Here is a 22,106-nt window from a genome sequence, read left to right as displayed (position 1 = left end):
ACTTTTTCAAACGTACATCTGATCACATCACCTTTGGCTTAAGAACTTTTCTATGGTTTCTATGAAACAGTAAATCTTTAACATGATACACACGTCCCTTTGTGTTCTGCTGCCATTTTCCTCTCTCTCATCTCTTGCTCTCTGTTTGGGTCAATACTGGACTTTTCAATTCCTTGAATGAGCCATAACTCCTTGTTTTTGGGGTTTGGGCATCCTGTTCCTTCTACCTGGACTGCTTCCTATCCTTTACCTGGCTACTAGTACTTCAGTTCCCTGGAGCCTTTTGTAGTCAAACCTCTCCTTCTCACCTTTTGCCCCTAGCAACCACAGATGCGATTTCTTTCCCTATAGTTTTGCCTTTTCCAGAATGTCCTATAAATGGAATTCTACAGGATGTAACCTTTTGTGTCTGGCTTCTTTCACTTGGCATAATACTTCTGTGGTTCAACAGTGTCATTGCCTATATCAATAGCTCGTTCCTTTTTTTACTCTTGCATAGTCTTTCGTTCTCCGGCTGAACCACAGTCTGTTTCTCTATTTGCCAACTGATAGACATTTGGGTTGTTGCCAGTTTTCAGCTACTGTGAATAGGTTGCAATAACATTCACATACAGGTCTTTATGTGGGCATTTGTTTTTATTTCTTTAAGGTAAACATCTAGGAGTGAGATTGCTAGGTTATATGGAAGGTATATATTTAATTTTATAAGAAATTGACAAACTGTCTTCCAGAAGGGTTATTTGCATTCCCATCAGCAATGTATGAGAGTTCTAATTGTTCTATATTCCGGTCAGTCCTTTCAGCCATAAGGTTAGTTTTTTTTAGCCATTCTAGTAGGTACGCGATGTAGGTTTTTTTTTTTTTTTTTTTTTTTTTTTTTTGCGGTACGGTACGCAGGCCTCTCACTGTTGTGGCCTCTCCCGTTGCGGAGCACAGGCTCCGGACGCGCAGGCTCAGCGGCCATGGCTCACAGGCCCAGCCACTCCGCGGCATGTGGGATCCTCCCGGACCGGGGCACGAACCCGTGTCCCCTGCATCGGCAGGCGGACTCTCAACCACTGTGCCAGCAGGGAAGCCCCGCGATGTAGTTTTAACTTACATTTTTCTAATGACTAATGATGTTGAGGAACTTTTTATGTTTTTGCTGTTTGTATATTTTCACAGATAATGCTTCTGTTCAAATATTTTGCCCATTTATTTTAGTTGGGTTGTCTTTTTTATTATTGAGTTGTAAGAATTCTTTATATATTCTGGATACAAATAATTTATCAGGTACATACTTCAGAATTATCTTTCCCAGTCTGTGCTTGCCTTTCATTTTCTTAGCAGCATCTTCCAAAGAGCAGAAGTTTAAAATTTTGAGAAGTCGGATTTATCAATTTAAAAACTTTTCTGGTTTACAGTTTTTTCGTATCAAAGAAACCTTTGTCTAACCCAAGGTTACAAAGATTTTCTCCCATGGTTTGTTCTAGAAGTCTTACCCTTTTAGGTTTTACATTTAAGCCAATGATCCATTTGAGTTCCTCCTCCTCCTCTTTACCCTCTCCAATCCCCCTACTCTTCCCTCTCCTTCTTCTTTGTCTTTAAGTGTCTAATTGTCCCAGCACTATTTGTTGAAAGGACTATCCTTTCTCCATTGAGTTGCCTTGCCATCTTTGGGAAAAATCAATTGACTATATATGTATGGGTCTTTTGTGTGTGTGTGTGTGTGTGTGTGTGTGTGTGTGTGTGTGTGATGTTCTGTTATTTTCCATTGATCCAGATGTTTGTCCTTACATCAGTACCATACTATCTTGATTACCGCAGCTTCATAGTAAGTCTTGAAATCCGGTAGTTGCATCTTCCAACTTGTCAACTTGTAAACTTCTACCCGAAAAAAGCCTGATGGGATTTTGATTGGACTCTATAGATCAATTTGGGTAGAACTGACATTTTCATAATACTGAGTCCATGAACATGGTATCTCTGATTATTTAGGCCTTCATTATTTTCTCTCATCAATGTTTTGTATTTTTCAATGTAAAACTTGTGCATGTTTTGTTAGATTGATCCCCAAATACTTCATGTGTTTGATCACTGTGATATTTTAAAATTTCAATTTCCAATTCTTTACTGATGCTATATAGAAATACAAGTGATTTTTGCATATTAACCTTGTATCCAGTGATCTTGGTGAACTCATGTATTAGGTCTAGAAGGTCTTTTGCAAATTATTTAGAACTTTCTACAGTTTTCCTTGCTTTTAATTTTCACTTTTTATTTGAAAATAATTCCAAACATAAAAGATGCAAAAAATTTGTGATGTTTAATTTTATGTGTCAACTAGACTGGCCTAAGGGATGCCTGGAGAGCTGATAAAACAATGTTTCTGGGTGTGTCTGTGAGGGTGTTTCTGGAAGAGATTAGCACTTGATTCAGTAGACTGAGTAAAGAGACCCCTCACCCTCACCAATGTGCGTAGACATTATCCAATCTGTTGAGGGCCCAGATGGAACAAAAAGGCAAAGGAAAGGCAAATTCCCTCTCTTTTCTTGAGCTGGGACACCTACCTTCTCCTGCCCTAGACACTGGAGCTCCTAGTTCTTGGGCCTTTGGACTCTGGGACTTACAAAAACAGCCCCCTGGTTCTCAGGCCTTTGGACTCAGGCCGAATTATACCCCTAGCTTTGTTGGTTCTCCAGCTTCAGACAGCAGATTGTGGGAGTTTTCCATCTCCATAATTGCATTATGGAGCCAGTTCCTAGAATAAATCTCCTCTTATGTCTGTCTATCTATCTATCTGTCAATCGATCAATTGATCTATCCATCCATCCATCCATCTATTATTCTATATCCTATTGGTTCTGTTTCTCTGGGGAACCCTGACTAATACATAAGAACAAAGAACTCTCATATGCCCTTCACCCAGAGACTCCATTCACCTTTCACCGGTGATGTCAATAATATCTTTTAGTGCAAAAAGTGCCAAACCAGGATTATACTTTGTACTTGTCATATACCTTCAGTTTCCTTCATTCTGAAACTGTTTTTTAGTCCTTTTTTGACCTTCATAATCTAAAATTTTTGAAGATTATAGGCCAGTCATTTTGTAAACTATCTCTCAATTTGGGTTTGATGTTTCCTATTAAGATTCAAGATATGCATTTTTGGCAGAAATACTGCAGAAGTGATGCTATAGCACCAGGTGTCGATTTGTCCCAACCCTTGTGACATTAATGCTCAGAGACAAATCTGCATGTCTCTGGAGACTCGTTTCCTTCCCTCTTTTCATAGCAGAGGTGAGAGCTGGCTGAGCTGCACTGAGCAGGGCTGTGGGGAGACAAGACATCTGGGCTGGGTAGGCAAAGCTCTTCCTAGGACCCTCTGAGCAGACCTTTGCCCTTGGTATGCTTATTGCACTGGACACAGGGTTTCCCTTGATGTATTCCTTGCTAGAGAAACTGGGAATTCCCTAACCCCAGTTAGGCTAACATATAAATATTAATGCAGTGTGGGCGTGGGGCACGCTTTCTGTCTTGGGCTCTGGCTCTGTCTGTCCATCTGGCTGCTGGCTAAGGCAGGCCTCGTCCTGCTGGAACTGTGGCCTGGAAACTTGACCGTGGTACACACACAACAGCTATGCCTGGACTCTGCTGCGTCATAAGGAAAGTTCAGGGGATTGTGTGCATCCTGCCACTTGTCTGCATGTAAGTTTCCCTCAATAAGCCCCAGTTATAGCTGCACCACATGGCACTAGTGGGGTGTGTGTCTGCGACTCCTTGTATGTCAGTTGACTTTGAATACTTGAGTAAGGTGGTGTCTGCTAGATTCTCTTTTGTAAAGTTCTCATTTTTTAAATAAGAATTTTATGGGGAGATGCTTTGAACCTATGTAAATATCTCATTCTTTGTTCAACTTTTACCCACTAAATTTAGCAAACACCGATACTTCTTGTCTGATGATTGCCAAATGATGATTTTCTAATTCCATTATTCCTGCTAAATTTATTAGTTGTGATCTACTTTAAGCAAGAGTTATCTTTTCCCCCTATTTGATTACTCATTTAAAAAACATCAGTGTGGACTCACGGCTTCTATTTTATTCCATGGGATAGAATCTCTTACTATCATAATTTTGATGCTAAAATTGTCCCATATTTGGCCATTGGGAGCCCCTTCAAGCTGACTGCTTTGTCCTTTTGAAATTCTCCATCATTACTTGAGCATTTTCATACTTTCTAGCACAATAAGGTGTTCCAGGCCTATTTATATATGATGCTTTCACATGTATATTTATTTTTATATCTATATATATTGAAAACTTTGAATTCACATCAATACTTCCAATTCTGATCCAATCACTCAAGTCTTCTTGCTGTTCCCCTTTCTGCATTTTAACCCCCTTCTCCAACAGTGAGAAATCTGGCTCGTCTTATTCTTAACATAGTTTTTCTTTGTGAAGTCTCCCTGTACATGATAAGTCACCTGACTTTGCTGGACCGACTCCCCGCCTTGTTTGGGCTCTGACGCCCACACTGAGCTGACTTCCTAGCTGAATATGGGGGTGCCTATATTCTCCTGTGTAGATAGAAGAGTAGAGAGAACCAGTCACTACAGAGGGATGCACAGATGAGACAGGCACACAGAAAATAATCACAGAAGAAGGACACAGAGAGTACCTTCTGGGTTCCTGGAAGCTTTCCAACTCCTGGTTCTAGCCTTTTGCTAAGGTGCAGCTGTATGCCTGCTCGCAGCTTTTGTGAGAAGCTCCTACATCCTTATGATAAATTCTTCCGTTTTGGTTAAGCTACTTCAGGTTGGTTTCTGTTACATGCAAATAGAGTCTTAAACGAAGGTATATTTATATCCTGGCTTGTTCTACAAAAAATAAAACAAATTGTGGAAATAATCAGGGAAAAGGGAAAATAAAAAATTAGCCCACAGAAAACGCATACCACATGGTACTGTACTGTTGCTTAACATGCACTGAAATATTAGCTCTAAGATTTCTTGTGATCCAAACGAAGTGTGAAACACTATCCCTTACAAGGTTTTACGTCTACAGATTTAAACAAACCAGCAACTGGAGCATGAATAGATAGACCACTGGAAGAAAACACAGAATCTAGAAGTGAACTCTTCAACAAATGGCCAATAAACGGCAAACTATGTAGCCATCTGGAAAAAAAAAAATTGGATTCATACCTCACACCATATACTGAATCAGGTCCAAGAGGATTAATGTTTAATTGCAAAAGACTGGAAGTCAAAACATCTTTCAGTAGAGAACTGGTTAAATAAACTATGGGCATATCCCTGCCATTAAATGTTATGGGGACTGAAAAAAAGAGCGAGGAGTTCTGTATAAATTGCTACAGACACGTATTCTTGATATACTAAGTTAAAAAAAAAAGCAAGGCATAGTAAACGTGTATGGCACACTACCACTTTTGTAAATGAGGAATGTCTTGGCTTGTACTGCATAAAAAAATTCTCTAGGAGAAGGAGCAAGAAACGGTGGTTACCTGTTTGGAGCATGGGGACAGGTGTGGGGAGAATTCTTTTTACTGTATACCTTTTTATGCTTTCTAATTAATGAACCATACACATGTACTTCTCTTTTTAAAAATTCAAAAAATGGTTGAAAATCAGACAAACCTGTTGATGGAGAAGCTCAGCTAGTCTTGACAGATTGAGACGACTGTAGGAGGGGATGGGAATTTTACCTGCCCACAAATTTCCACTGTAGTGAACCCCAGTGCCTATTCCCACCCTAAGAGGCCATCCTTCTCATAAAGGATTATATCCAGAAAGGCTTTATTTATATTACTGGGGAGGTCTTCTGCCTACAGTGCAATATAAGTGCTGTATATACTTAAGAAAAGTTATTTTTATGGAGGTCCGCCAAGTGCATTCTGACTACTTCCTAATTTTGCCCATGAACATTCTGTTTATGTGAAACGTCTTGCCAATTCACAGTAAATATATGACCAAAACGTGGGCGTTGTAGTGATTGAATACACCAGCCCTGAAGCCAGACCGCCTGGGTTCAAATTTCAGTTGTTCGCTTATTAGCAGCTTACTTGCTGGAAGTTATGAATTGTCTTCATCTGTTAAAATGGGGGGGCAATCAGCATCTACTCACAGGGTCCACATATCAATCAAAGCTTAGAACAGCCTGTCCAATAGCAATATATACGAGCCACAAGACATTAAAAACTTTCTAGTATTTACACTGAAAAAAAAAATGAAACCCATATGTAACCTAATATGTCAAAAATACTATCACTTCAAAACGTAATCAATATAATAAATATTAGTGAGATGGTTTACATTCTTTTGTGGTAAAGAACACATACATCTGATTTCCAGCTATCATATCTCGACCAGGACTAGCCATATTGGAAGTGCTCAATAGTCACACGGAACTGGTGGCTGCTGTATGGACCAGCGCCGCTCTAGACATGTCCAGCACGTAGTATGTGCTAAGGGCTAACTCTTAGCAGAAGCATGGTCGCTGTTACCATACCTCGCCTGGAGTAAAGCAATCTATCAGGTGAGTCATCCGGAAGACAGGCCTACATTTGGGGATAAATTAATAGAATTTTCTTTTAGCCAGTCACTTACTGGATCTCTGTATTTTAATTCACAGCTGCAAGATAAAATACACTGTTCTGACCTACGCAAATGAACAATTTACATAAATGGGGCCGCTGCCCCCATCTCATTTTCTGGTTATCCCTGTTCCGGGGTGGGGCTGGGGGGGTGGGATTAGTTGTCTCCCCACATGTGGAGGGCCCTGGACCACTAGCAGGGGAAAAGCAGGCGAGGGGGTCGGTCCTTTAAAAAAGGTGCGGGGGCGGCGAAAGGAAATCCGAGCCCTGCGCACAACAATTACGACCATGGGGAAGGGCCTCGTTTAGGGGGCCGGGGGCCGTGGGTGCCAGAAGGGGCAACAATGCAGGCGGACGAATTCCGAGAGCCAGCAGATTCTGCCGACTCAAGCGAGCGTCCGCAACCCCGACGCGCGGGCCCGGGATGGTGGCGAAGGTGCCGAGCGGCGGGCAGTGGAACGTCCGGGTACCGTCCGGGTACCGTCCCGGCTCTGGGCCGCAAACACCGCCTGGGCCTCCGCCGCTCGCCTTCCACTGTCTCCCGGCTCCTGAGTGGCTGGGGGGCCGGGATTAACCTTTCACCGCCGAGCTCTGTCCAATCACAGGCTCGCTCTCATGCCGGCGCGGGGCGAGTGGAGCGTGGGGGCGCGGAGGGGGCGGTGCGGACGCCGGTCGGATTCTCCAAGCCGCTGTGCGCAGTTGCCGCAGGCCGTGCGCGGGCTGCGGGCGAGCAGGGCGCTGCGCAGTCTCCGCAAGCGCCGGCGGGAGGGGTCGCGGCGGAGGCGCGGCGCAGCGCGGCGCAGGCTGCTTCAGGCCCAGGTGAATGGAGTAACCTGACAGCGGGGACGAGGCGACGGCGAGCGGGAGGAAATGGCGGCGGCGGTGGCGGCGCCGGGCGGCAGCGGGAGGCCTGGGCTGTGACGCGCGCGCCGGAGCGGGGTCCGATGGTTCTCGAAGGCCCGCGGCGCCCCGTGCTGCAGGTGAGGCGGGATTCCGCGGAGCCGCTTTGTGTCCGGGGAGGGGAGCGGCCCCGCCTGGCCCCGCGCCTGCCTGGGCTCCGAGGCCCGCGTGGGCGCCCGGCCTGGGGCCTACGGTGGCGAGACTCGCGCGGACAGATGGCGCGGCCTCGCCTGGTCCCGGGCGACGCGGCCTGTGGGCCGGACGTCCACGCCGCCGGGCTTTGCGCCTCCCCGACCCCAGCGCCCATCCTGATTCGGTGCTTCCCAGGGACTTTGTGCGGTCGCCCTGGCACCGGACGGGGACGGGGACGCGGGCGCCTCCGCTCCCGGAGTGGAGCGGGTCCTCGCAGGTCGCTCCCGGCCCGCGGAGAGTGGGGGTTTGACAGGTCCGGTTACGCACACGACGGTGGTACGGAGTCAACCGCCGCGTCTCGGGAGCATCCTCGGGAGCCTGCTTGGTGGCGGTGGCCGCGTTGGGCCTCCTGGGTGGACACCTTCGAGGGGGCGGGAGGAAAGGAAGCCGGGCCGTCCGCGCTGGCAGGAAAGCGCGAGACTTCGGGGCGCGCCCGGCGAGGATTGTTCGTGTTTATTGGCAGGTGACCAGATCTGGGTCCCCAGGGACGGGTGGCCGAGGCCATCTTTAAGCCCCTCCTCTCCGGTGTTTTTGTGCCAGCACGCCTGGACTCTGCAAAGGGGCTTTCTTGAGGGTTTTCAGTCTTTGGGGAAATCAGTATATGTTTTAAGTTGGCACGGCAGATTTTTTGTAGATTTTCCGGAAAAGCTGAGCTGCCCGATAGCTTTGCCCGCAGTACAGAACTAACAGACCACTTAATGTATCTTTAATGGCCTGAAGATTTGCAAAGACAGAGATGAGTGGGGCTCCTTGCTGTACAGTGTTTAGTCAGTGCTTTTGTGAAGAAAGTCATGCTTATGGGGACACGTTACTTAACCCAGATGATAAGTCTATTGTTGTGACTATCACGGTTTAAAAAATACTCATCTGATTAAAGAATATTACTTTGAAGTCTTTGCTTCTTGACGTGCTTTGGTCTTTAACTTTTCTGAATCTTCACAATTCTGATTTTCAGTTGTCTTCGTGTTGCTTCTTTTTCAAATGCAGCACACTCAGTGAATGGAAAAGGGTACAAATTAGGAGTCACTCGGAAAATACTTTTAAAAAATGTGCTTCAATAAAAGGTTAACTCCATTGCAAATATAGTGTCCTAAACATTAAATTTTTGAAATAAAAATATCCATCTTAACCCAGAGCTCCAATAATTTATTAGAGGGTGGATGATGGTACAAGATGCTGAATGAGGCTGCTAGTGAATAGTAATTTTAGTATTAATATCTTTGGGAACTAGGTTGCCGTAATCAGCTTATTTTGCAGTGTTGTCTTTAAAGCTAGCTAGTAGCTATCTGTGGCATATGTATATTATATGTAATATATGCTGTGTATACTTACATATATAATTATTTCAAAATTTTATTTTAGGACATAGTTTATAAAACTTTAAAGATTAGAAACACTACAAAGATTGCTTTTAATATGATCTTTATGAACGTTTAAATGGCAGTGTTGGATAATGGACTTACTCAAGGCATCAAAATGCTGATTTAAGAAAAGATGAGCACATTTAATTTGGGGAGAAAAGACCTTCTTTTCCTGTAGTTATTTCAATAAGGGCTTGTTTTACTTTTTATGCTGTCATCTCATGATTAAAGGTTAAGTTCTGTCTGCTGTATTATATCTGTGGCACTGTGTATGTGTTGTAAAGTGAGGTGGTTTTGCCATTGCTGAATTTTATTGTCTTGATTTAGAAGACATTGTATTTTGATGTGGCTCATGATTCTTATTTGATAGTGATTTTGTGGTAGTATATAGTGGGTAGTACTTTCAGTGTAGTGCTGTCTTCAAAGGAGGATGACTTTTATGGCATTGAAAGATTTATTCCCTGCCACTGTCTGATGTGTGAGATGCTTGTTTCGTTTGAGAAAATAGGTATTTCATCAACATTCTCTCCCTTGTGACCCTAACATCCTGTGGTCATTACTTGTGGCAGAGGAGAGAAGGGAAAACATTTATTCATAAGAAGTTCCTCCTTAACTGTGTGCCAAGATGTTTCAGATGCTTTTATGTGTGTTCTTATTTAATCCTCACCGTGACCCTGAGACAGACTTGGTATTGTCTTATTTTACATGCAAGGAAGCTAAGACTCAGAGAGTTATGAATCTAGAAGTGGCAGAGCCAGGATTGAATCATGGTTTGATTTAAAAATCTTTGCATGTGGGCTGTCTTCCTTACGTTGCATTGCTGTTCCAAGTGGATTTTAGGGAAAAAACCTGTGTAACTTGCAGGTAAGTTTTTAGTTAATACTTGTTTAATGAATGGAACTCTGTCTTAAATGTTCAGGTGACCTTTGGTTATCTGAATAATTAAGATTTTTAACTTTTTTTGTGATAAAATATAACAAAATGTACCACTTTAACCATTTTTAAGTGTACAGTTTTGTGGCATTAATTACGTTCACATTGTTTGCCTGCCATCACCACCATCCATCTCCAGAACTTTTTCATCTTTCTCAACTGAAACTCTGTAGCCATTAATCACTAACTCCCCATTCCACCCTCCTCCCAGGCCCAGGCAACCACCATTCTGTTTTCTGTCTCTATGAATCTGCTACTCTTGGAACCTAATTGAAGCAGAATTGTACAACATTTGTCCTTTTGTGACTGGCTTGTTTCACTTAGCATTGCATCTTCCAGATCCATTCACGTTGTAGCATGTGTCAGAATGTCCTTCCTTTTTAAGGCTGAATACTATTTCATTCTGTATGTATGCACCACATTTTGCTTATCCATTAATCCCTTGATGGACACTTGGGTTGCTTGTGCTTTTTTGGCCTTGTGAGTGATGTTGTTATGAACATAGGTATACAAATACTTGCTCGAGCCCCAGCTTCTGCTTCTTTTGTGTATACCCGGAAGCGGTCGGATTGTTTCTAGATCATCAGAACACTAGTCTCAGAACTTACTGCAGTATGAGTTTTCTCAGGGTTTTTCCAGGTGGTTATACTTCCCTACAAATAGGAACTTTTTATTAATAGAAGACTTTAATCTTCCTGAGGCCCAGGATTTACTTGTTTTTATGATCTCGGTTCCCACCAGTGTTTGGCAAGTAACTGAATTCATTCAGTTGATCCATCATGGAGCTATGTTCTGCTCTGTTGATGTCAGAGGAAGGTACTGGTCAGGTCCCTTTTTAACTTGTGTAAATAGTTAAGTTGGAGCCAAGTGATTTATCCTTGTGCTCTGCATTTTGGACATTCAAGAGTTCAGCTCATTCTCAAAGCCCGATGGATGTATGCGTTTTATTATTTGTCTGCTTTGAGAAAGGATTTGAGATGGTCTTACGATAGATGTTTGAGAGGACAGTGAAAATAGTGGTGAAGGTTGAGGGGTAGAGTGTGGAGGGAATTAGATGAGAAGCTCAGCGCAAGGATAATTAGCGTCTGCATGTCACTAAAGTTTTTTTTTTTTAATATTTTATTAGTCAAAGCAAAAGAGGAAACAGGACTAATTATAGTTGGTATTGATTGGTGAAAGGAAGTATAGCAGTTAATCAGGAGAAGCAGACTTTTCTCTTGTATGATGAATAAGCATTTGAATTCTTATGTAAAATGACATTAACAATATATGGAGAAAACGTTTTACATTTTATAAATGATGGAGAAATAGTTTTCACATGCCCTTTTAGAGAAACTGGATAAAGGCCTCAGACATAATGGAAAAGTGTTAGTAATGTAGGTATACACGTTCTGGTGATTTGATTCATGACTTTAGTTAATTTCTCTTTCAGACGATGTCCATCATATATCAGTTGTCTCATTCAGGCTTTTGACAGACGCTGAGTAATAGTCCATTCACAATGTACTCTTTTCTGGATAGTACAGGCAGTCAGGATTTTCCAGATTCTCTCTGCCTGTCTTTAGGAATTGTGTGTTGGTCTAAAAAGCAGGATTGCTTGTATAGTGGTATAGCCTTATTTTTGAGGTCCAGCTGATGAAATTGAAATTTTCAGTCATGTAAGAAGGCCTTTGTTAAAATAAATTTTGAGTACAAAATGGCTTTCCTATTTTCCTAGAATTGTCAGTGGATTGTTGGTTCTCCTTTAATATGCAAATTTGCTATACATTTTAAGTAGGTGGCTAAGAAGATGCCACAAGAAAACATTGTCTGAGGCTGTCAGTAAGACTTACTAGAAATAAGACACGAAAGACTTGAATTTTGGCCTTGCTGTTCTGATGTTTGAAGCTCATCGTGACACTAAATGTGCCGTGTCAAGGTTTATGGAATGGTAAGGATAGTAAGGGTAGAATAGAGCAGTGCTGGCGTAAAGACAGTGCTCATCTTTGTTGAGTGAATAAATTACTTTTATATTCGTTTTTAAAGGACTTAGAAGCTAACAGTTTTATGGAAAATAATATTGCTTGTATATTAAGGCTTTTAAAAAGATCATTACTGTTCTGATTTTGGACAGATCATGCTGCCTCATTCTTCATTAGTGAGGACTTACTATGTACACAGAGACATTGTGGATGGAGAGAAGAATTTCATAGAAGAAAGTTGCTGTGAAATTGGGAGTTTTCCTGGTATTGTAGGCTTTCTCATGCCGAAGCTGGCTAACCCTCGGTTCTTTCTCAGGTGACGGCTCAATGTGTGCAATAAAGTAAGAATTTAGAAAACACATTTGGAAATTCTTTTTTGATTAGAATATGTCAGCACACCAGTTCAGAATTTTAAAAATAATGTGCTTAAAGAACTCAGATAATGAGAGAAGGATCTCAATTTAAGAACTGATCTTTGACATGATGTAGAAAGGTTCTTTGATTAAGGAGTTAAATCAGTAACTCTGCTTGAAGGGAAAGAGAAAGGCAGTAGACTTTGAGATATTTTTTTTGAGAGGGCGAATTTAACATGCTGAGCCCAGAGCTTCACGTGGCCTCTCCTCTCGCCCATCCTGCTACACTGCCATCACTCATGGGTAGCTCTGATTAGTGGTATTTTAAGCTTTTTCCATTTTGCAGAATTAAATATTAGTATTTTATCGAAGCATTATAAGGACGTTTAAGAGCAAGTTTTTGGTGTCAGAGAGACCAGGGTTCAAATTCTGATTCCTCCAGTTTAGCTGAGGAGCACAGGGTGTCTGGCAGCCTTTCTGAGTCAGCTCCCTCATCTGAAATCCGCTCATAATAATAGTACCTACTTCTTGAGGTTGTGAGGAAAAAGTGAGTTTCTTAAACTCTTAACCCAGTTCTGTCACATAACCACCATTTCATAAAATTTAGCTGATGTTATTTTGCTTCAGATACGTACATTAGAGGAAATTTTGCTCAAGAATATATTCTTAATGTGATTTGATGATATTGTGATTTCCCCCAAAATTATGAATATTGAGATGTTATGCTTAGCTTTATAATGGAAGATGAAAAAGAAAAGAGGGCTTGAGTGCAATATTTCACAGACAGGTATTCTATATGAGGATTGTCTGTATTGGGTCAAATGGTTCAGCTACCTTAGCTGGGTCTCTATAATAGTGACCAAACATAATAGTGCCTTAAGTATTGCTCAGTTTCCCTATATAACTATCATTCTTCTATTATGTATGAATAAATGCATCATCCTTGAATCTATATTTTGAAGCAGCATAAACTTTATATATATATATCATATGTACTTGATATAGTCCAGTGATTCTTATTCTTTGGAGACTCCTGATTTGACAAAAGATACGAATCTTATCCCCAGAAAAATGTGCATGTGCATATTCAGAATTTTATATACAGTTATAGGAGGTGCAGGGATGCCTGCTGAACCCCATCTGTACACGCTGATGTAGCTATATGAACACAAATAAAGACAAGTAATAGGTTAACCAAGGATAAAAAAATTTCAAATAATTGAGGCAGACATGATTGGTGGAATGAATGAACAATGTAAAATAACGAGTGGTTAGGAAACCTGTGTTCTAGTTTGGCTTTGCTTCTAAATAACTACATATGTTAAGGGCAGGTCGCTCTGGCCTTTCTAGACTTAGTTTTGGTTTTCTCACTTTTAAAATGAGAACATTTGTAAGACTCCAGGCTGTCTTATAGTCGGTAATCTTTGAAGCATCTGTATAATTCAGGGACTTCTCCATTTCAAGCTGAATCTAAACTACGTATGAGACTTGGAAAAGAGAGGCTGCATTTACTGAGCATTGAGGTTTGTATGTAGTGACTGTAAGAAAGTAGGTGATGGAATTGTGAGCTGTTCGGAGCAGGAAAGGTAAGGTGAAAACCATGGGAAGTAAGGCTTGGAAAGTAGGTCAAGTTGGATTGTGCCTTGAAAGGACGGCCAAATCTTTCAGAGACAGTTGAGTCTTTTCATCTTTTATCTCTGCGTCTAGTACAGCTTAGTGAATGATTGTGAATGAATGAGAGTCTGATGGGAACTGTTTAAACTCTTGATCTGATCAATATGATGAAGAGCAAGTAACCCACTGAGAGGCCTCTGGTACTATTAAAGACGAAGAAAGTATTTGATAGGCACCTTCGTATTTTAATTGTAAAAGCTTATTATATTTTTGTATGGGACTTCCCTGGGGTTTCAGTGGTTAGGATTATGCGTTCCAGTGCAGGGGGTGCGGGTTCCATCCCTGGTCAGGGAGCTAAGATCCCACATGCCTCGTGTCCAAAAGGCCAGAACATAAAACAGAAGCAATATTGTAACAAATTCAATAAAGACTTTAAAAGTGGTCCACATTAAAAAAAAAAATCTTAAAAAAATGCTTATTATATTTTGTACATAACACTACCGGGATTACCTGCCTTTTCCAAGGGTCTTGTATATTGTATAGCTAAACATTAAAAAGAAAAAACCCCTAATTTTAAAATCTTTATATGTACCTGTTACATATAATAAACTCAAGTAATTTATTTATCTTAGACCAAACATAATTTTGGTGTTCAGAGGAAAATGCATAATTTGTTGATTAAAAACATACGAACAAATAATAGAACAACCTAAATTAGGCATTTAAATGTAGTGTGTAAATTCTACTGGAGTTAAGGCAAGCTATAATTTCCAAATGCTATTAGTGCTTAAAAAGAGTAATTCTTTATTGCTTACATAACACATGGACTTCAGTTTCCAAACCTTCTTCAATAAAATATGTGAAATGAAGCATTGTCAAAGGGTGCTTTCTTTTGGGGATAATTTGTAAAAAAAAGTTTTTGTTGACATATGACAGAATTCTGAAGGAGAATATTTATTGTTATTATTTAAAATCAATCTTTGTACATCTCTAGCTTTTCTGTTGCTGAACATTAGGAGAATTCAGGGAAGTTTTTTTTTTTTTAGATTTATTTATTTATTTTTGGCTGTGTTGGGTCTTCGTTTCTGCGCACAGGCTTTCTCTAGTTGTGGAGAGCAGGGGCTACTCTTTGTTGTGGTGCACAGGCTTCTCATTGTGGTGGCTTCTCTTGTTGTGGAGCACGGGCTCTAGGCATGTGGGCTTCAGTATTTGTGGCACGTGGGCTCAGTAGTTGTGGCTTGCGGGTTCTAGAGCGTAGGCTCACTAGTTGTGGTGCATGGGCTTAGTTGCTCTGCGGCATGTGGGATCTTCCTGGACCAGGGTTCAAACCCGTGTCCCCTGCATTGGCAGGCGGATTCTTAACCACTGCGCCACCAGGGAAGTCCCCGGGAAGTTTTTTTACATATGAATTGGGTCCATATTTTGGCCAGGAGTAGGGAAAAAAATAATTTTCCTGAGGCCTCTTTAGCATGCACACGCTTATACATGTGCACGTGCATGCATGTACCCACACATACATGTACATATGCAAAACATAACTTATACCTACATATATACATGTATGAAATCTGTGTCTTGCCTCAGCAGCAAATGCTCTGGCAAAATGCTTACCTGTGTTGTCTATATTGAGTGAAGAAAAAGTTACATGGTACATTGTAGTTTCTATAATATTAATTAATCTAGTTTATTTCACTATGTCTGAACCCCCTTTATAATGATCTGTCTTAAGGTAGCACTTAATTCATTTCACTAGAGAAAGAAGTCATTATGTAGTTTCTGTGTCAAGCAGTAAATCATGTTTAGTCTTCAGTTAAATGTAATAAAGGTATTGAAAAAAATGGTGAGATACATAGTCTGTTATTGTGTATTTATTGAGCACCTAAACTAGAAAGGCCAAGAGAAATATCCATAGTCAGGGCTGATTTCAGTTGCTAAGGCTTTATAATTAAAGCAATATTTACTTATATGTGTTTATGCAGATTCAGTTAAAAGTAAAATATTCAGTGGGCATCTGTTAATCTTAAAATGGATACATTCTTTTTCAATCCCCTGAGGAGATCAAGGGGAACATATCCAGATACATATTTTGACCGGCAGATCAGTGTAAATGGGCACTTCCTTTGAGACCATAGTGTTTTGTATATTGTGAAAATAAAAATAGGAATCAGACAAAATTTTAAGCAGAATTCTACCTCTCCCATTCATTAGCCACATGGCCTTGGGCAGGTTATTTCAAATCCCTTTAAAATGGAGATGATAACTTGTCTTAGTGTTGCTTTGTGGATTAAACCAGATAATAGAATATAAGTGCTCAATAAAGGTAAATTTTCTCCCTTTCCTTCTTTACTCTGGGGGCTTTTGATATTTCATACTTGCCATGGTATATGAAGAATTTTTACACATTGTATTAAGGATTGTTTACTTCTCTTTTATTTTATTTTTTATTTTTAATTTTATTTATTATTATTTTTTGTGGTACACAGGCCTCTCACCGCTGTGGCCTCTCCCGTTGCGGAGCACAGGCTCCAGACGTGCAGGCCCAGCGGCCATGGCTCACGGGCCCAGCTGCTCCGCGGCACGTGGGATCTTCCCGACCGGGGCATAAACCAGTGTCCCCTGCATCGGCAGGCGGACTCTCAACCACTGTGCCACCAGGGAAGCCCCATAAGCAGTTTTTAATTAAATTTCTTTAAAAGCTATAGGCTTCTCCACATTTTCTCTTTCTTAGATGGTAATTTTGGTAAATTGTATTTTTCAAGAAATTTGTCCATATCATCCAAAGTGTTCTCCAGAGTAAGATATAATTGATATTAAAACATAACCAGGGCTTCCCTGGTGGCGCAGTGGTTGAGAGTCCGCCTGCCGATGCAGGGGACACGGGTTCGTGCCCCGGTCCGGGAAGATCCCACATGCCGCGGAGCGGCTGGGCCCGTGAGCCATGGTCGCTGGGCCTGTGCGTCCGGAGCCTGTGCCTCGCAACGGGAGAGGCCAAAGCAGTGAGAGGCCCGCGTACGGCAAAAAAAACAAAAACAAAAAACAACATAACCAGATAAAACTTTGCTCTGTGTGGAAAAAATTACAACTTTTTAAGAGAGTCATTTAATGATTTAATATAAATAAATACTCTTTGTTGTGGTGTATGGAAGAATAGAAGTGTTTAATGTCACTGAAATTAGGTTTTTTATGTCCTTAGAATTTAGGCACAAGTATGATTTATATGGACAAATTTAGTTCCCTGAAAACTAATAGAGTTAGTTTCATGAAAATGATATTCAAAAGCTGTCAGTATGTGACATCTTTAATTAGATTGGAAGCTAAATTTTTAATCTTTGGCCAAAGTTCACTCTGGATAAATTTGACTAATGAATTATAATTTAACATATTCTTTGTTGTTCTTGGAAGGATTGTTTCTAAGTGATAGTAAATAAAAATAAGTAGTTAAGGTATGAAACAGTAGTATTTTAAAAACCTTCCAGGAGGTGGGGGGCAGTCAGTATTCAAATGGCCTCTACCTAAGAGTTGCCTATTAGTGGTGAGAATTGTCAGCCTTTCTTCATGTATTCAGATAGATCCTGCTTGTGCCTGGTACTCGGATTGGTTCTGGACATATGGATTATATATATTACATTACTGACTTTTAACTGATATTGTTAACTTTGTGAAAATGTGACACTGGAGCTGAGACTTGAAGATTGAGGAGCAGATGGCCAGGGGATGGTGTGTGCAAAGGCTCTGAGGTAGGAAAGAGCTTGGTGGAGGGCCTAAGGCCCTGTGACTAGTGGGAGACGGGGGAGTTACCCAGCCCCAGTCAGGGAGAGGGAGAGGCAGGGTCACACATAGTAAGGATTTTAGATTTTATCCTAAGTGCAAAGGGAAGTCATTGAAGGTTTTGAGCTGTCTTGCTGTCCTGGTTTGATTCATCACGTTTCTCGTACCCAGAGTCACCTGGAGCTTTACGCTCCATGAGTACTATACTTTTGATTTTAATCCCTTTGTTTTTTTTCTGGAACTGATGCTTGTTGGTAGTCCTTGGTGAGAGGTTGAGTTTGGCAAATGACAGCTACTACTTCTGCTCTTAGTGTTGGATACTGTGTCTCAGTCACATTGTCTGTTTGCCATTCAGACAGTTTACTTACTGAGTAGGTCCCTTAGAGGTGCCAGACTTTATCTTTGCAATCATGTGTAAGCAGATACATATGGGGTATCCTCGTGGCTTTGCTCATGTTCAAACAATGTAGGATTAAAAGCACTAGGATACGGTATCCCTGCAGGATACGGTAGCCGCCAGTTTTGTCCTTTGGTCCAGTGTGGGCACTTGCCTGTTTTTTTAAAGAGGACTATAACAATTCTGAAAGGTGGGACCAGTTATAGTTTTGGTTCTTGCTCTTCTTCCCATTCTCAGTAGTCCCCAGATTTGTGAACCATGTAGCATACTCTTAATTGACTCTCAAGGAGAGGCTCTGAGAGTCTTTTTGAGCATGGTTCCCGCAGTCTCTCACCTCTTCTCTCCAATATGTGCAATTCCTTTTTCCAGAACAAACATCTTACCTATTTTTTTTTAGTGATTTGTGTAGTTGACTTACGCTAGAGTTAAATGTGTGTGTTGTGGATTATGTAGGGAGAAGGAGGAGCCAAGGGGCTGCCATCTGTGTAGGTGCCATTGTAGAAATGAGGTCGTTTGCCCGCAGTCTTAGAGCTAACGGGCTCATTCACCACTGTGACTTCGGAGCCTACTTCCTTTCCTCTCTTACCTGGATTCTTTCTATAATATATGTATATTGGGTTTAATTGTAACATAATTGAGTGAAATCAGAGCTGTTACCTTAGGAGACTGCATTTATTTTGATGCTGCTTTTCTTTCTTGAAGCATCTCTGGAATTCCTGTAAGAATGGTTGTGTGAGGGGGTGTGTTTTTAATTGTATTTAGCAGTAGCAGATCTTCATCTTTCTTTTTAGATTAATTGAATTTTTGGAATTTTTGGAGAAGTTCCTTTGATCTCCAAGTGGAAATGTACTGTAGGCAGTCAGGGATAGTGAATGGGAGCTAGAGATGGGGTGACCAGCCATCTTGATTCTTCCGTGGTTGGACTGGGTGGGTGGGTGGGTGGATCCTGGGACAAGGGATTTCAGTGCACCAACAGGGACAGCTCCAGCCAAACCTGTATTCGTAGAGGCAATGATTGTAACCAGGAAAAAGAATGTCCCCTGTAAAGGAAAGAGTAAAGTTCAGGAGTCTGTTACTTTGTTGTATTCAGATGTTCTTGTCTGTGGGCCTTGATAGAGAGTCATTCTTAGGCTGAGATTAGGTAGGTGACAACCCTTGGTGTATGCTGAGACTAAAAAGGCCCACAGGGATTCTAATCCCTTTAGAGCTGTGTATAAGGCCCTTTATGGTCTCGCCCCTGCTTATCTTACCACTTTCATGGTCTTGCTGTTGTCCTGTGGGACACTGCGCTGCAGCACACAGCTTGTAATTCCCTCAACTCGACTTGCCTGGTTTCTGTTTAAATGCTGCTTCACATGCTGTCTCCCCGTCCCCACGATGTCCTGTATTATCTTCTCCCTAACTAGTGCTAATACTACACATTCTTCAAAACTGAACTCAGGTTCTCACATTCTGCAGAATACGAGTTTGCATTAGGGATGTCTTGCTTGATTAAATATGTGTTGAATGAATGAACAAATAATTTGAGGGGCAGGAGGTGCAGTGAGAATTTTTTAAGTGGGGAAAACCACTTTAAATATCACTCTTTATACTACTCATCTGTGGAGGCTGTGATACACTCGTCGTGGAGTTACAGGGAAAGCAGAGAGCATGAGTGGTTGCACGTGGCTGTGGTGTAGGCTCTGCCTCTCACCTGGAACTTTGATGTGTTTGCTTCCTGACTCAACATTGACTAAGCGTCCATCCATAATCATACGTTTCTTAGGCTCATTTTGTCTCAGAACTGACCTCTCTTTAGTAGTGAAATGTTCACATTGTAGCATCTTAAAGCAGCTTGACATAGAGAGTTGTGGACCCTTTTCCCTCGTGGATGTTCTTATGTGTTGTAAAAGGTAGAATTGAGTAACATTCTAGCACTTGTTGAACAATATTTTTGAGTAAAGTACAGAAACTTGGAATCAAACATTAACCTTAAAACTCACCTTGGAAGCTAGTGATGTATTAAATATTTACCTTTCTGAAAACAAAATTGCAAAGTAAGGTCATTATAGGTGACTTGAAGGGCAGGGGCGGGTATCTGTGCCATTTTGATGTGTTGGAATGTTGTCTTTTTAAGAAGTATTCCAAGTAAGTGGGCCATTGGCTGGCAGCCTAGAGTGACTTTCTATATGGAGATTTTGGTGGATGGAATTTGTTAAAATGGTATTTGACCTGTATTCAACTTCAATTTTGGACAAATCCCATTTTAGGCATAATTACATGGAAATGTAAATATAATATGTTTATGCTACAGATTTTAGAGAAATGCAGAAATTTGTTTGGGTCATAGAGTAGTGCAGGAAAAGAAGGCTGGTGAATTTGTGGTTTAAATTGTAGAAACTGGGGTAAATTTTACCACATTCAGTGGCTTAAGAAGGGAGTTTTTTCCCCCAGTACTTAAGACAGAGTCATATATCTTTATTGTCTTCATCCTCAGTTTAAGAGTGTGTTTAATTCTGAAAGTAATAAAGTGTTCAAATTGTAGGGGATTTTAAAATGCAGAAAAGTTTTAAGGAGAAAGAAATTACTTATGGTAGTAATCCCAGCCTCAATTTTGGGTGCAATTTTCTTTCCCTCCATTCCTCCCTTTCTTCTTTTCTTTAGTTTTTAACTTGAGGACACAATCAGATCTTCCTGCAAATGAAAGTTTTTTCATTGAATCCCATAACGTAAGCATTTTTGTTTATTATAAACTGTCATCATTTTAATAGCTCAGTTGAACTGTAGTTCATATAAAGTGAGCCATCCATGGTTTACCAAACCATTCCCTCACTCATTGTTAGACATTTAGAGTTTTTGGGGGAGGTGGGAGGGACATTTTTTGCTATTATAAATGGTAATGCTGAAGGGTGCATATCTGAATGTAGTTTGTGTTAATGTTGTAAGCTAGATTTATATGCAAGGATTTCTAATTAATAATGACAGATATGACAAAAGTGAAAATGGAAATATTTCTTTTGTGCTGTGTATTTAACTACCTAAGACTAAAAATTCCAGTGTTTAAATTTTTGAAATTATTATCCCTTTTCTCTTTGGTCTGTCACTCTTTGGTTTGACCTTAGTCATTTCATAATCTATATTCACCAAATAATAGTTGATAAATCCTTGAAATATTTATTTTATGTACAATGGGTATTTTGGATGTTTCCTATCTTTTTGTTTTCTCTTTTCTTGCATTTTATATTTTCAAAACTTGTCTGATGGTGATGATGATGATGACGACGGTTACTTGCCCAGCTGTGTACCATTTCATTGCCTAAGAAACAGTTCAGTCATGTTTGCAGTGATGCCTGGGGAGCCAAACAGAAGTAGCACGTAGTATTTTTTTGTTTTTGCTTTTAAAGAGGACTAGTGGACACAAAGGTGTTTAATTTTATTTTACATTATATACCATGTTTTGTGATTTAAATTTGTTTGATTTTCATCGTACTGGAAATTCATAATGACTAGGTAGTGTGGTTTTTCAGGTTCATCTGATTAAAAATACTGTATAAAATCTTGTATAGTACTTTAACTTTGTATGAGAATAATTTTTTTATATTGAATCTTAGGATTGATACAACATTTTAGGTTCTTTAAGGAGTTCCTTAAAGTCTTAAGAATTGTATGACAACAGTGGTTGTAGATAGAGATGGTATTGTGGTTTCTTTAAAACTATCTTTTTTTGAACATTTTCTGTGCAAGGACTTTTGCTCTACCAAGGTTATTATGTGTTTAATTACTTAATCGTCATAATAGGTGCTCTATTTTATAGGCAAGGAAACAACCTTAGAGAGAGGTAGTAGAGTCTGATAAACCTTGGTCTTCCTGACACTGGACTCTGCTAGCATTCAGATTATTTTAAATGAAAGATACTTAAAAAGAAAGAAAGAGAAAAGACTGCTTTCTACATCCCCAGTGGCCTTACCCAGTGTCCCTCCCACATCAGAGGGCCTCGGTGAGGAGGGAATGACTATATTCCAAAATATTAAGAAGTGAGAGCATTGGCTTGACTTA

General features: G+C 40.7%; 1 protein-coding gene across 3 annotated transcripts in view; it reads left to right on the top strand.

Annotated features, from left to right (window-relative positions):
* The first annotated feature begins 7,306 nt into the window (after positions 1-7,306).
* The window catches only part of DICER1 (dicer 1, ribonuclease III), a 66,701-nt gene continuing 51,901 nt past the window's right edge, over positions 7,307-22,106 (top strand). For 2 of the 3 annotated variants that reach the window (XM_030883467.3, XM_030883463.3), the window contains exon 1: positions 7,351-7,572. The gene's annotated coding sequence lies outside the window, so the exon portion shown is untranslated. Of the gene's footprint in view, positions 7,573-22,106 lie in introns of all 3 variants that reach the window. The other variant, XM_060295248.1, reaches the window with a different exon arrangement.

The sequence above is a fragment of the Globicephala melas genome, chromosome 2 (genome assembly GCF_963455315.2).
Source record: "Globicephala melas chromosome 2, mGloMel1.2, whole genome shotgun sequence".
Taxonomy (NCBI): Eukaryota; Metazoa; Chordata; class Mammalia; order Artiodactyla; family Delphinidae; genus Globicephala; species Globicephala melas.
The sequence above is the reverse complement of the archived record's forward strand: the minus strand, read 5'-3'. Positions and strand labels throughout refer to the sequence as shown.